Source organism: Nerophis lumbriciformis, linkage group LG07, assembly GCF_033978685.3.
Source record: "Nerophis lumbriciformis linkage group LG07, RoL_Nlum_v2.1, whole genome shotgun sequence".
Lineage (NCBI taxonomy): Eukaryota > Metazoa > Chordata > Actinopteri > Syngnathiformes > Syngnathidae > Nerophis > Nerophis lumbriciformis.
The window spans coordinates 12,105,896-12,122,500 of record NC_084554.2 but is presented as its reverse complement, the minus strand read 5'-3'; positions in this window follow the sequence as shown (position 1 = coordinate 12,122,500).

The window sequence follows — 16,605 nt, the reverse complement described above, 5'->3', positions numbered from 1 at the left end:
CAAATTTTTAAGGTGTGGTGGCTTTTATTTTGCCATGGCGAAACGCCACTATTAGTTACATTTAGGGAAAACCCTGGATTCATTTGGGCTGGTAAATGCATGATGTGAAATTTCAATGCTGAATGTCCTTAATTCAACACATACATGTTCCAAAGTAATAACAATGATCTAAATAAGCCTTAAGGTTTTGATACTTTGATAGTTTAAGTTTGTTTAATTGGTGCTTTTGTACTGCACTTTCTCCCTCAAATCATTATTACCGTGTGCCCTTGCAGGAGCTAAAATAAATAGTTAAATGTCTATTTTTTATGATGCTGCTGGTCGTCCCACATGGACCAGGCTGCTCAGTCCAACTTGACTTGTCAATGCGGCACATTCTCACGCACTCTCCTGACAATAGCACTCACCATCAAGGGCGCCATCACCTTTGCCACTAATGAGGCTGTTTATTTACCAGATTCCCTCATAGGCTTTGTGCTGGGAGAAGAAAAACAAGCCATGCATAGCAGAGCATTTAATCAGCTTCTTCAAACATCACATTTTGTCTCTCACCAAATGCATGAACCCTACCTGTCAACACACTATTATGTATTTTTCATTAAACATAAACCGCAATTCAGTGAAAAGTTACGTACTGTATTTCCAAAACATGTTTTCTGCAGGACTTTGTGTGTTTGACATTGTGTACGTTAGAAGTGTGACAATATTTCGATACAATTATCGATATGCTCTTGTTGCATATCATGTTTTGGTCTCTGTAAACGTGTTTTATCGTTCCTTCTTAATAAGTCGAGTCACCGTTGTCCAAAATAAACCTTGGCTCACTCGGGCTTATACTAATGCAATGAAACTTGCACAGGACTCCTATGTAAAAAAGTGCTTAAATTCCCTGAAGGGAATATTGTAAAGTATTTCTAAACCGCAAACACTCAATTAGCTCTCATCTACACGGGTGAACTCGAGAGAGTCATTCTCTTAAAGAGAGAGTAAATTTGCATGTTTACACTAACAGAAGTCAACATAAACATGACATCAATCAAATATTGTCACATTACTTCTAACTAATCCCTGTAAATGTAACAAAATTTGCTTGAAATAACCTTATTTACATCCCCACAAATCTACGCAACGTGTTAATTATCAAAACATACACAACTACTTTTATTGTATGTATTGGACAAAGCTGGTAAAACTTGAAACAGAACAGAAAATGTTATTCAAATGCTAAATTTTGGGTTGCTAACGTCATCATGTTATTTGAAAATAAATAGGCTAATAAAAGGGCTAAAAAACGTTATATATATTCAAAGACAAATCTGTATTTTATTCATTAGTTGTATCAATATGTAAGCTTTTTTTCCATTATATTATGCTTGTTGCAAATTTTTTCCATTTTTTATTATTATTTTTGTTAATTTTATTTCTATAGTTAACCATAGTGCAGTGGTTCTTAACCTGGGTTCGATCAAACTCTAGGGGTTCGGTGAGTCGGCCTCAGGGGTTCGGCAGAGCCTCCGTCGCATTGGTCAAGATACACCAGACTCATGAATTGATTAACTTGGACCCCGACTTAAACAAGTTGAAAAACTTATTCGGGTGTAACCATTTAGTGGTCAATTGTACGGAATATGTACTGTACTGTGCAATCTACTAATAAAAGTTTAAATCAATCAATCGTGTAAATAAAAACTTCTCCCTATCGGCGTATCTGTACTGTAAAGTTAAAATTTGAATGACAATAAAAAAGAAGTCTAAGTCTAAGTATTATGGATACCCCCAAACAATGTTCCCTCTAATTTTCCATCTGATTTGCAAGTGTGTAATTTGTTGTGAGTTCATGCACTGTGTTGGTTTTGTTCTTTGAACAAGGTGATGTTCATGCACGGTTCATTTTGTGCACTAGTAAAAAAAAAAACATATAACTTTGTCTTGAATTTGAAAAAAAAAAATAAAACATTTTATTTTTCACTAAAGAAGGGTTCGGTGAATGTGCATATGAAACTGGTGGGGTTCGGTACCTCCAACAAGGTTAAAGGGGAACATTATCACAATTTCAGAATGGTTAAAACCATTAAAAATCAGTTCCCAGTGGCTTATTATATTTTTTGAAGTTTTTTTTCAAAATTTTACCCATCACGCAATATCCCTAAAAAAAGCTTCAAAGTGCCTGATTTTAACCATCGTTATAAACACCCGTCCATTTTCCTGTGACGTCACATAGTGAAGCCAACACAAACAAACATGGCGGAAAGAACAGCAAGCTATAGCGACATTAGCTCGGATTCAGACTCGGATTTCAGCGGCTTAAGCGATTCAACAGATTACGAATGTATTGAAACGGTTGGTTGTAGTGTGGAGGCAGGTAGCGAAAACGAAATTGAAGAAGAAACTGAAGCTATTGAGCCATATCGGTTTGAACCGTTTGCAAGCGAAACCGACGAAAACGACACGACAGCCAGCGACACGGGAGAAAGCGAGGACGAATTCGGCGATCGCCCTCTAACCAACGATTGGTATGTGTTTGTTTGGCATTAAAGGAAACTAACAACTATGAACTAGGTTTACAGCATATGAAATACATTTGGCAACAACATGCACTTTGAGAGTGCAGACAGCCCAAATTTCATCAATTAATATATTCTGTAGACATACCCTCATGTCAGCAGGCCAGGGAAGCTAGGGTCGATATTCTTCTCTTGATCATCTTCGGTGGCATAAGGGATGGTGTGAGCCAAGACATCCAGGGGGTTTAGCTCGCTCGTCTGCGGGAACAAACTGCCGCCATTGCTTGCCGTGCTAGCGAGGGCCTTTGTCCCTGAATTGCTCACACACTCCGGCAGATTCAATGGGGGTCTGGCGGCAGATTTCTTTGACTTTATCGTTGGAAATGCATCTGCTTTGAGTGTCGCAGGATATCCACACATTCTTGCCATCTCCGTCGTAGCATAGCTTTTGTTGGTAAAGTGTGCGGAACAAACATCCAATTTCTTGCCACTTTCGCATCTTTGGGCCACTGGTGCAACTTGAATCGTCCCTGTTTGTGTTGTTACACCCTCCGACAACACACCGACGAGGCATGATGTCTCCAAGGTACGGAAAACAGTCGAAAAAACGGAAAATTACAGAGCTGATTTGACTCGGTGTTTGAGAAAATGGCGGATTGCTTCCCGATGAGAGCGAATATTAGAAAGGCGTTTAATTCGCCAAAATTCACCCATTTAGAGTTCGGAAATCGGTTAAAAAAATATATGGTCTTTTTTCTGCAACATCAAGGTATATATTGACGCTTACATAGGTCTGGTGATAATGTTCCCCTTTAAGAACCACTGCCATAGTGTCTATAAAAAAAAGCTGCATTCCAAAAATGGCCCGTGGGCCACGCTTTGAACACCGCTGGTTTTCATATTTCACCAAGAGGGTCAAGTGTTGCCAAAAAATTTAATTGTGCCCAATGTTCCCTCTAATTTTCATGTGTGTGAACAAACACCCTGAGCATTCAGTGGTATACAGACGTGCACACTGTGGCCATACCAAACCTGACATAACAATTTAAATGTCTTATTATTATAATCAAGTGACTAGTCAATTTCAAGAGATTATTTTCTAATAGATGTGATTTGGCCCACTTAGATATTGTTTTTTTTTTAATCAGCAATGCACTATAGTATTTTATGCCTGGGTGGGGGTCCTGCTTTGGAAAGATTGTGTACCCCTTTTTAGTTCCCCTTAAAACATTCACATGTTGCATGAGATGAAGTGTTTATTAACTTTCTGTCCGTAAAATAAATATTTTTATTAGCAATTATGTAGTCCTGTAACATAATTTCATGATTAATATCCAAAAAATAACATTCTTAACAAATGACAGTAGAATAAGCACACTGATTGAGGAGTCATAGTAAAACGACCTGAAATGTACACTTTACGTGTAGTGTTGGAGTTGTCCAACTTTTTGTGTGGCCATAAACGCACCAGTGGCTACTTGCCATAGTGTATGTGTTGGTGCAGGTGAGAGAGAGAGCAAGCGGCTGCTGTTGATATAACAGATGACAAAGAGTTGCTTTTGGCTTGGTTTGTACGGTAGACAACGACCAGTTTTGCTAGATAAAAGTATTTTACACATTGTTTTGCTGTGGTTATGGCCGACAAACAATTTCGCTAAATAAAGGGACCGATGGAATTCCTGTCCTCCTTTAAGTGTCTCCACAGACGTTACAATAATTTAAGTGTTGACAAACATTGTTTTATCTGTTGTGGCCGCCTTTCGTCACCTGTTACTCACAGTTGCATTGCAAAATCATACAAAACAAACAATTTGTTTATTTTGATTAGAGTGGGATTTGATTTTTTGCGCGGCATAGATTTGCTGTGCGCAGAGGACGCGTGAGCACTGCGCAATTGCGCAGGTGCACCTTAGAGGGAACGTTGATTGTGCCTCTAAGTTTTCTGCACTTCTGGAAGTGACAAAGGTTGGGTCGCTGTGTGTTGGTACTTGTAGAGTAACTACATTACCCAGAAGTCTTAGCGGTACAGTTGAACTAGTAGTATTGACCCGTGGTTCTCAAAATGTTTTTACCTAGTACCACCTCAGAAAAAACTTGGCTCTCCAAGTACCACCATAATGACCAACATTAAAATAGAGTAGCGTTGTAGGTCTAAGTATTCATTTAAAACAAGGCAGAGGTTTTATTTAATAAGTAGATTCCCTATTTTTGGCTACTGTAACATTACACACAGTTTGAGCAGTAACACTGTTTGAATATAGGAAAATAAAACACTGTACTCTATTCAAGTGATTTATTGGCGTACCACTAGATGGATCCCATGTACCACCAGTGGTACCCATACCACAGTTTGAGAATCTCTGCTATAGACAATAGTGCTAGCTGACATATCTTAGCTAGCGAGGATACGAGTGAGTATGGGTATCCTGTAGAGCAGTGTTTTTCAACCACTGTGCCGCGGCACACTAGCGTGCCGTGAGATACAGTCTGGTGTACCGTGGGAGATTATGTAATTTCACCTATTTGGGGTAAAAATATTTTTCGCAAACAAGTAATTAGCGTATTTTTCGGACTATAAGTCGCAGTTTTTTTCATAGTTTGGCCCGGGGTGCGACTTATACTCAGGAGCGCCTTATGTGTGAAATTATTAACACATTACCGTAAAATATCAAATAATATTATTTAGCTCATTCACGTAAGAGACTAGACGTATAAGATTCCATGGGATTTAGCGATTAGGAGTGACAGATTGTTTGGTAAACGTATAGCATGTTCTATATGTTATAGTTATTTGAATGACTCTTACCATAATATGTTACGTTAACATACCAGGCACGTTCTCAGTTGGTTATTTATGCCTCATATAAAGTACACTTATTCAGCCTGTTGTTCACTATAAATGTCTATTCTTGGTGTTGGCTTTTATCAAATAAATTTCCCCAAAAAATGCGACTTATACTCCAGTGCGACTTATATATGTTTTTTTCCTTCTTTATTATGCATTTTCGGCCGGTGCGCCTTATACTCCGGAGCGACTTATACTCCGAAAAATACGGTATAGTCTGCAACTAATGTGTTGTTGTTGAGTGTCGGTGCTGTCAAGAGCTCGGCAGCGTAACAATGTAATACTCTTCCATATCAGTAGGTGGCAGCCGGTAGCTAATTGCTTTGTAGATGTCGGGAACAGGTCGTGTGAGACGACGATGGTTTGTCGTGATCCCAATATGCAGACGACAGTGGGAGGCAGCATGCAGGTGAAAAGATATCTAATAAAAATAAACAAAAGGTTAGTGCCCCCAAGAAAAGGCATTGAAGCTTAGGGAAACTAAAACTGAACTGGCTACAAAGTAAACAAAAACAGAATGCTGGACGACAGCAAAGACTTACAGCGTGTGGAGCGTCCACAAAGTACATCCGAACATGACATGACAATCATCAATGTCCCCACAAAGAAGGATAGCAACAACTTGAATATTCTTGATTGCTAAAACAAAGCAGATGCAGAGAATAGCGCTCAAAGGAAGACATAAAACTGCTACAGGAAAATACCAATAAAACGGGAAAAGCCACCAAAATAGGAGCGCAAGATAAGAACTAAAACACTACACACAGACTCCAAATAAGTCAGGGTGTGATGTGACAGTACACCTACTTTGAGACAAGAGCTATAGTGATGCATGGTTGGTTATGGTTTGAATTCATATGCAACACTTGCGAGAACGACTTTTTATTGTCAATATCGGCTGCTGAGTTTCAATTTTCAATTATTTCTGCTGGTGGTGTGTCTCTGGATTTTCTCAATGAATAAAATGTGCCTTGGCTCAGAAAAGGTTGAAAAACACTGCTGTAGAGTTGTAAATAAAGAGTTCCTGTGCCATTGAAACAAATAAAAAACATAACACTCCGCACGCTCTCCGGGCTTGTGGAAGTGGATCTCTGCTCAGGCGGCAAATTCTCCACTTTTTTTTTTACCGCCTGTATTTAATTACCAAATAAATGCACGTCGCAAGACACACACTCCTCACTTAACCTCTTAAGGCCCAAGCTGTTTGTTTAAATGCTTTAAAAAAATTTTTTTTTGCTATTTGGGCTTATTGGATCCTAATTAGAATAAAAACTAAAAATCATATTTTTATATGATGTACTTAGTCCATAAGTAACAAACGTGCACTTCATGTTTAGTGACATGCTAATTCTTATTTTTACACTTTTTTTTTCCAAATTCCATTGTATGTTATACTCTTCTGACACCACCAGATAGCAGTATAAGTGTCCACATAAGGGCCATAAGACCCCAATTCAGTAGTGTACACAATTTTGGAAATAAGAGCTAAAAGGTGCTGTCCACGCATGTGGCCACTCAGGCCTTTAGAGGTTAAGTAACTCTCCCCAGTAAACATAGCAACATTTTCAAAATTGTCACCTCAGAACTCTTCTGCTGCATCTTCCTCTCTGGTAAAGCAGGTTTGTGTGTATGAAGTGTGCTGCGAGTTGTGTTATCACACACAAATCCACAGTTTTAACATGACATTCTCAATGTAGTTTAGTTAAGATCGATGCTGTCCCTTGCTTCTCCCGTGCCTTGTCCACTGCTGGGCGTGTCTGTTTATGCCGACGGCCTGCCAGGCGGCTCGGCGGGCCCGGTTCTGATAGTCCTTTCGCTGGCCGGCCTGACTGCTGTTTTGAGTTGGGCTCTCTGGGTGGCTGGGGCCGCCGTACTTTGGCTCCCGCACATACTGAGAGACAGATATATTGTACATACAAATACACATACAGTACATACACATTCATTCATACATACATACATACATAGGTACTTACGCACTTACATAGGTACATACACTCCCACATACATACACAAACACAGTACCGTATTTTTCGGACTATAAGTCGCAGTTTTTTTCTTGGTTTGGCCGGGCTCCAGTGCGATTTATATATGTTTTTTTCCTTCTTTATTATGCATTTTCGGCAGGTGCGACTTATACTCCGAAAAATACGGTACATACATACACACACCTGTACATACATACACACACACATTCACTGTAAAAATATACATACAAAAGCACATATGCATACACTCATGCATATAATCATGTTTCATCAAACATATATTAATGTTGTCCCCCCTAGGGGAAACTGGGTAAAACACTGCACACTGATAAAGCTTAACCTACTTTATTATAACAATCTACAAGGTTATTATAGTTCGCTTCTCTTTCTTCCCCTCCTTTTAACTCCTTTCTTTTGTAATTCTAGTTGTCATTACATATATGTATTGTTGCATTTGTATTAGACTTAGACTTAGACATTAGACTTAGACAAACTTTAATGATCCACAAGGGAAATTGTTCAACACAGTAACTCAGTTACAAGGATGGAAAGTGTAAGGATGGAAAGGACAATGCAGGTATAAATAGACTAAATATAGCGATATAAAATATAACATAATATATTATATATATTGTTGATAATAGAGGTAATTATTGTTATTATTCATTATCAATAGTGTTATTTCTATTGGTATTTTTTTTTTTGCTCCATTTGTAGTGTAATAATGTTCATTGTCATTTCTGTGTTATGACCCCGGGTCCAGAGTCGGGATCCGGGGTGGACCGCTCGCCTGTGCATCGGCTGGAACATCTCTGCGCTGCTGACCCGTCTCCGCTCGGGATGGTGTCCTGCTGGCCCCACTATGGACTGGACTCTTACTATTATGTTGGATCCACTATGGACTGGACTCTCACAATATTATGTCAGACCCACTCCACATCCATTGCATTCGGTCTCCCCTAGAGGGGGGGGGTTACCCACATATGCGGTCCTCTCCAAGGTTTCTCATAGTCATTCACATCGACGTCCCACTGGGGTGAGTTTTTCCTTGCCCTTATGTGGGCTTTGTACCGAGGATGTCGTTGTGGCTTGTGCAGCCCTTTGAGACACTTGTGATTTAGGGCTATATAAATAAACATTGATTGATTGATTGATTGATTAATATTTACTTCACTAACTGCTTATTTGTTATCATTTTTCGTATCATATTTGTACTTATTGTATTTGCTGATGTTGTTCTGTTGTTGTTTTTGTTGTTGTTGTTGTGGTTGTCTCTCTGTCTTGTACCCCTCTTGTCCCTGCAATTTTAAAGTTAAAGTCAAAGTACCAATGATTGTCACACACACATTAGGAGTGGTGAAATTTGTTCTCTGCATTTGACCCATCCCCTTGATCACCCCGTGGGAGGTGAGGGGAGCAGTGGGCAGCAGCGGTGCCGCGCCTGGGAATCATTTTTGGTGATTTAACCCCCAATTCCAACCCTTAATGCTGAGTGCCAAGTAGGAAGGTAATGGGTCCCATTTTTATAGTCTTTGGTATGACTCGGCCGGGGTTTGAACTCACAACCTACCAATCTCCCCTCTTTCTTCCTTTTTTTCTACTTTCTATCCCCTCCTGCTCCGGTCCGGCTGCGCCAAACATTAAATAAATCAATTTAATGAAGACAAATACAAATAATGCAACAGGAGAAGTATCCCACACTTCTCTTTTCTAAAGTAAATATGTTCATTAGATATGGGCATCTACATCAACAATATGATTTGCCTGAGTCGCTCGGCAGGACACAAAAAAAAAAGATTGCTGCAATTAACGGCGCTAAGACATGTCAATGTGTGTGCCCTATTAATAAAGTACTTGGGATTCCCCTTAAATAGGCTTAATTGCTGGTTGTATGTGTTTTTATACTTCAGTACTAGTTTATAATTAGAGATGTCCGATAATGTCGGCCTGCCGATAAATGCTTTAAAATGTAATATCGGAAATTATCGGTATCGGTTTCAACCTCACGATTTTCCCGGGAGACTCCCGAATTTCAGTGCCCCTCCTGAAAATCTCCCGGATTAACCATTCTCCCGATTTCCACCCGGACAACATTATTGGGGGTGTGCCTTAAAGGCACTGCCTTTAGCGTCCTCTACAACCTGTCTTCACGTCCGCTTTTTCTCCATAAAAAACAGCAGTTACATAATATATGCGGCTTTTACACACACATAAGTGAATGCAAGGCATTGATCAATAGCCATACAGGTCACACTGAGGGTGGCCGTATAAACAAGTTGAACACTGTTACAGATATGCGCCACACTGTGAACCCACACCAAACAAGAATGACAAACACATGTCGGGAGAACATCCGCACCGTAACACAACATAAACACAACAGAACAAATACCCAGAACCCCTTGCAGCACTAACTCTTCCGGGACGCTACATCATACACCCCCGCTACCACCAAACGCCGCCTCCCCCAACCCCTACCATCTCAACCCCGTGTGTGTTAATTCCACAACTGTATATATCATATTGGTTGATATCGGAATCGGTAATTAAGAGTTGGACAATATCGGAATATTGGATATTGGCAAAAAAGCCATTATCGGACATCTCTATTTATAATGTTTGTCAATTTGGTATCAAATTTATATGCAGATTGCGATAATGTGTGGCCAAAAAAGTATAACGTGTAAACGTCGGACATCAGGGATAGAGTATGTAGTGTAGGGCTATTCAATTATACCGCCCGGAAATGACACCATACTGGACCCCGAGTTCAGTTCAAAACAAATATTTTTGCAGCAAATTCCTAAAAGACTAGAGTGCTCCTGATGGAGGAACTTGGACCACTGTAAACACATTGGTGATCTTTGCATTGACATTTTAACCTTGCTAGCAAACAGAACACTCAGGTTCAAACTGAGGTGTTCCTCAAGGCACCCCTTTAAGTCCTCGCCTTTTTGGCAGTTACACCTTTTTTTTCATAATTCTTTCATTCTGTAGCTCATTTACTTCAGATACATCCAGTAGTCATTTGTTCAACTTATTTAGCTATAATACTAGTGTACCTCAAGGTTCTATTTTAGGTCCTCTCTTTTTCATCATATAAGCTCTTTAATTCAAAACTTGTGAGACTCACATTTTATGAAGTGCTGTCATAGAAGTGATCTTTGACTAACTTCGGCGTGGCACGGTTGTGAGAGTGTTCCTGAGGGTTCCTGGTTCGATTCCCAGCTTCTACCAACCTAGTCACGTCCATTGTGTCCTTGAGCAAGACACTTCACCCTTGCTCCTGATGGGTCGTGGTTAGCGTCTTGCATGGCAGCTCTCACCATCAGTGTGTGTGTGTGTGTGTGTGTGTGTGTGTGTGTGTGTGTGTGTATGTGTGAATGTGGAAATAGTGTCAAAACGCTTTGAGTACCTTGAAGGTAGAAAAGCGCTATACAAGTATAAAAACAGCAGAACGCTCCAGTAACTCTGACAAATAAATAGTCTGCAGTAGAGGACGCTGGTTCTTCGGAATAGACAAAAGAATAATAATAATAATAATAACTGGGATTTATATAGCGCTTTTCTAAGTACCCAAAGTCGCTTTACATGTGGAACCCATCATTCATTCACACCTGGTGGTGGTAAGCTACTTTCATAGCCACAGCTGCCCTGGGGTAGACTGACAGAAGCGTGGCTGCAATTTGCGCCAATGGCCCCTCCGACCACCACCTATCATTCATCATTCAGTTCACCGGTGTGAGTGGCACCGGGGGCAAAGGGTGAAGTGTCCCGCCCAAGGACACAACGGCAGCGATTTTTTTGGATGGAAGAGGCGGGGAGCGAACCTGCAACCCTCAGGTTTCTGGCACGGTTGCTCTACCCACTACGCCATGCCGCCCCGAATAGAATAAAGAAGACGAATAGTAAAGTCCAGCCTGACATAGGGTATATGGATTGATTATTTGTATATTTCTCACTTCTCTGTGAGCGCTTTGAGTATCTAATAATAGAAAAGCGCTATATAAAATCTAATCCATTATTATTATTATTATTATTATATTTGACAGTGCTCTGTGAAATGTTTTAATCAAAATCTGATGATGTGAAATACATTTTGTTGACCCGAAATTATCGAGGCATGTCCTGTCATGTTTGCGTCGTACATCTGTGTGTGTGTGTGTGTGTGTTTGTTTGTGTGCGCTATACTGATCTGTACGAGTGTGCTACATTAACTAGCCAAGTATGTTTGTTAAATATTTCTAGTCAATTAAGACACAATACTGTTCTAATACTTTCTATATGCTGAAATCTACAAGTGTTGAACATTTCATAGAGTTTAGAATAGACAAATAATAGTAAAGATACAGAGGATTGCATTCTCCTTCACAACTTTTGTAAACACAGCTTATGCTTCTGTGTATTTACCATTTTCTACAAACCTAACTGAACCTTGTAAAGCTGAATGTTCTTGAACATTGCCACTTTTTCAAGAAGCATAACAATTCCTCAGCTGTTTGTGTAGCTTATAGATTTGTCCTCTCTATTGACTGAATCGATTTAAATCGAAAAGATTCTGAATCGAATTGTATAACCCCAAGAATCTGAATCGAACAGTGTGAGTTGTTGAAAGACTACATCCCTACTAAATAGAGGCACGGGAAATACCGTATTTTTCGGACTATAAGGCGCACTTAAAACCCTTTCATTTTCTCAAAACTCGACAGTGCACCTTATAACCCGGTGCGCCTAATGTATGGAATAATTTTGGTTGTGCCTACCGACCTCGAAGCTATTTTATTTGGTACATGGTGAAATGATAAGTGCAACCAGTAGATGGCAGTCACACATAAGAGATACGTGTAGACTGCAATATGACTCAAGTAAACAACACCAAAATGTTATTTGTTCCATTGAAAATATAGAACATTACACACGACGCTCAAAAATGTATCAAAATGCGCCTTTTGTATGAAAATAGACCTGACTAGACCAGCTTATCGGCAGTGCGCTTTATAGTCCGCCCTATGGTCCGGAAAATACGGTTATCGATTTTTAGATGCATGGCAATTCGGACATGGACGATTATAAAATCGATTAATAAATGTGAATAATCGATAATGGATTTATTTATTGTAAATAAAGTAATGCAGACCGTTCTAAAATTTGGCTGACAGCAGCGACCCAATTCTCTGAGAGAGCCGAGCTGCTCCTTTATTTTAGGGCACTTATGTTCCAGTTTTACACACATTTCCATTGATTTAATAAATGTGGTGGGAATTTCCTGTTAAAAATGCACTGTTTTTAAAAGTACAAGTGATAAACGCTTGTTTAGTGAAACGAAAAGCGATGTAAAACTGAAATAATCGATTTTTAATCGAATCGTAGCTGCTGAATTGTAATTGAATCGTGAGGTGGCCAAAGATTCCTACCTTTACTACAAAATATGTATTTTTGTAATGTATTGTTTCTACCTCTTAAGAGAAAATGTTTTAAAAATGTGAAACTGTCAAATAAAATCCTGTTTATATTTATGTTGCATTAAAACAGTGTCATTGTTGTTTGTACTCTTCTTAAATGATGCTGCAGAATATAAACAATGACATTTATTTAGTTAGTTTATCGCATAACCGCCCTATTGTAAGTCACGTCTCACATATCGAATTAAAGTTAAAGTTAAAGTTAAAGTTAAAGTACCAATGATTGTCACACACACACTAGGTGTGGCGAAATTATTCTCTGCATTTGACCCATCACCCTTGATCACCCCCTGGGAGGTGAGGGGAGCAGTGGGCAGCAGCGGTGGCTGCGCCCGGGAATCATTTTGGTGATTTAACCCCCAATTCCAACCCTTGATGCTGAGTGCCAAGCAGGGAGGTAATGGGTCCCATTTTTATAGTCTTTGGTATGACTCGGCCGGGATTTGAACTCCCAACCTACCGATCTCAGGACGGACACTCTAACCACTAGGCCACTGAGTGGCCATTGTGAGGTACCTTGAGATTCCCAGCTCTACAGATTTGGTTAGTTCATGGAGTCAGGGCTGAAGTCGTTTGCAGTGATAACAAGGCCCTCTTGATTCACCACAGTTTTCCATTTTTGCCTAAATCTGTCAAGGATCAGCAGAGCTGGTACATGGCTTTATTTGTTCCCCCGGTCTTTGTGTAAATGTGCAAGTCTTTACTGTATGTTTGCTTATCTGTCCAGCCATCCCATCTATTCAAACAGCATTCCTTTTATTCACTCTTATTCAGTGCTGGCCGGGCTTTTTTGAATTTTTTTTTTTTTTTTTTTTTACTTCCCGGGACCTTTTCTGTTGTTTGGGGACCAGATGGTGAGGGCCGCGGAAGCGCCTCTTTTGTCTGGCCACCCTTGTGAAAAGAGTCTGTCCTACCTAATGTAATCAGTGCCACCGGAAGGGTCCATTTTGCACTGTGAAAGGAGACAATCGGGCCATGGACACGTCTAGATTACAGAAACGTAGAGTTCATCTTCCGACCCGGCCCCCTCTTTTCTCACTGGGCCTGGCATGGTAGATCCCCATCTTTGATCATCCAAGTGTGGAGGTGCTGATCCGACCCCAGCAGGGCCAAAGGTCGGCCCCGCCTCACCCTGTTTACCCTGCACTTGGCTACCGCTGACCCCTTCTTCCGGAAGGAACCAGAGGGTGGCAGTTTGGGCATCGAGAGGCGGGGAGATACCATGACCTGTCTAGACAACGTTGCCTGTTGCCCTGGTGTTGCCAAGAGGACCTAAGGAACTTTGACCTCAAATATAGTTTGATCAGAGCCACTTTGGTCTTTTTTCACCCCAGAGGTGACTGGAAGAGGAAGTGAGAGTAAAGCATTATCTGTCTTTTACTTACTCCTTCGTAATATTGCTGACAACATGACTTTGGTAGTGGTATCCTTCCAGGGATTAGAGGATTAGAGGTTATTGTGAGTAGAACACAGGCCATTCATTTATTCGGATCATTTTCCCGTTTGTACGCTTTTGACTGTAAAGTACAGCCGTTTGATCAACTAATTTATCTGCTTGAGAAAGTAAAACAACTCTGATTGATAGTGTAGTCTTACACCATTAACAAACCTATTGGTAACTTATTACCACTGACTGTCAATTGGAACTGAGCATTATTAGCTTTGAAAACAGTGATTTTTCCCAGGCATTGATGTATAGTTTGTTTTTGTGTTTCATAGTAATTCCTCATGAACAGTAAATACGTTTTTTTTGGTTATGTACTTTTGCAAATCTTGGACAACTTTAGGACCCACGTTTAGGAAATTATAGTATATTTCTATTTGTGGTATACGTCTATAATTACCTTAAAACAAAGCTGTTATAGTCAATCTACTGAATTGCTGGCCTTTGCTTGTGTAACTCTCTCAGAATAAACTTAAATTTGTTCAACTTTTAAATCGAATAATACACACATTCATATAGGCAAAATGTATTTTGGCCGATTTCGATAGAAGGTTCTCCAAGCTAAAGACAGGACTGAAAGTAACAAGTTTTAAGCATAGAAATTGCAACTGCATGAAATATAGCCACATAGCCTCATAGCATGTTGTACATTACAGCTATTTAATACCAAATTGTATTTTGAAAAATAAATAGTGTCTGAATGGGAGTGTGAATGTTGTCTATTTGTGTGCAATGAGGTGGCGACTTGTCCAGGGTGTCCAGCCGCGACTCCTTAAGGGACAAGCGGTAGAAAATGGATGGATGGAATAACGTTAAAGAAATAATTTAGGTCTGTGCTGAGATTTTACTTCCCTTAACGATGAACTTACTTCTAGGATCTGAGTGATGCAACTTCCTGTCGATTGTGTGACTTGTGGAATATTCTTAAGTAAAACAACAAAAACCCAGGGAAACGACTACAGTGTGGATATAAACTCAGAAGAAGATAGATGTAAGAAGAAAATATAGTATAGATGGAGTAAGGGGTAGTAACAAAGGATTGAATAATATAAAATCTCTGAAGGATTTGAATGATTGTCTTAAATGGTCAAATCTAATTCTAGAAACCATAGAAGCTATTTTACAGTGTATACAGATTTAGAATTGTGTTTATAAATATGTAATCAGTTCAATGCGTGGCTACTCTCTTAATTAAAAAATAAATACATTACAGTTCATTTGGCAATGACACCAATTCGGTGAAATGTCGCATAATATTCCAGTATTAGGACTTATGCTAGCTAATGTGTTAATTAATGTTGAGTGTTTTATTTGCTACATTTCCGTGGTAGTGTACATTTGCAAAAATAGAAAATATTCTTATTATTGTTCGTACTTCACTACATTGACGTGGTCGGTATTAATTTGTAGCGTGGACATGTTGTGGTGTCGCAGCTACTCCTTTCCAGCGTGGGTGTCTTGACGAGCCCTCTGCCGCCATCATAGCAGTCGCCGCCAACCCCGCCCTTTCTCGTCCGCCACTCAGGAGCAGTTAAAATGGCAGCGTGAGTGAGAGGGAGAAGGCGGCAGAGGGAGGCAACGCCCATGACGGTGAGCTAGGACATGGTTGACTGAGCTGGAGCTTGCCTTGTATGGCCGCCTGGATGTGAGATGATGATTTTGCTTGTGCATTGAGGCCCACCTACACAAAGGAGTGTAGTCCTGAGGACTTCACGGCTTTATTCCAAACGCTCCTGTTTTAAAAGTTAGCAGCAGCAGTGGAACGCGGCCAAATGGAAATGCGACTTTTGAAACTCCATGTTGCAAATTTACAGGAAGTGTTAACCCTCTTTGAGCTCTGCACCCACGTCTTTGGCCCGCTGCCAATTTCCTCCAAATTGTTGCTGCAGTCGGGCCTGCTATTGCCTTGGTGCTGATGCTTTTGTGCACGACATGCTATCATTTGTATTCTTAACTGGTCAAGTATTGTCTCTGATTGCGTGTGTTAATTGTTTTACGGAGGGGCAACACAGTGGGAGGATCTGTTGTGATTGAAGCCCTTTTGTTCTTGGCAGCAAAAGCGTTCTATGCATGCGCCTATTATGTCATGTGACTGGGACCAATCAGGTTGTACAAACCAATGCTTTCATTGACCCATTTAAAATCACTCCATGCTTTTATTCACTTATAAATTACATTGGGGAATTTGTAACCACCCTGGCCTGACTGACACTTGACAACAACTGTATTGCAATGTGTCGTAGGGTAGATTTTGAGGGGAATTGTCCACAAAGTCTATTTTAGGCCTACCTACTAATGCTGAATGACACTTTATTGCTACTGGCCCTTGCAGTGAACATGATATTTATATATATATATATAT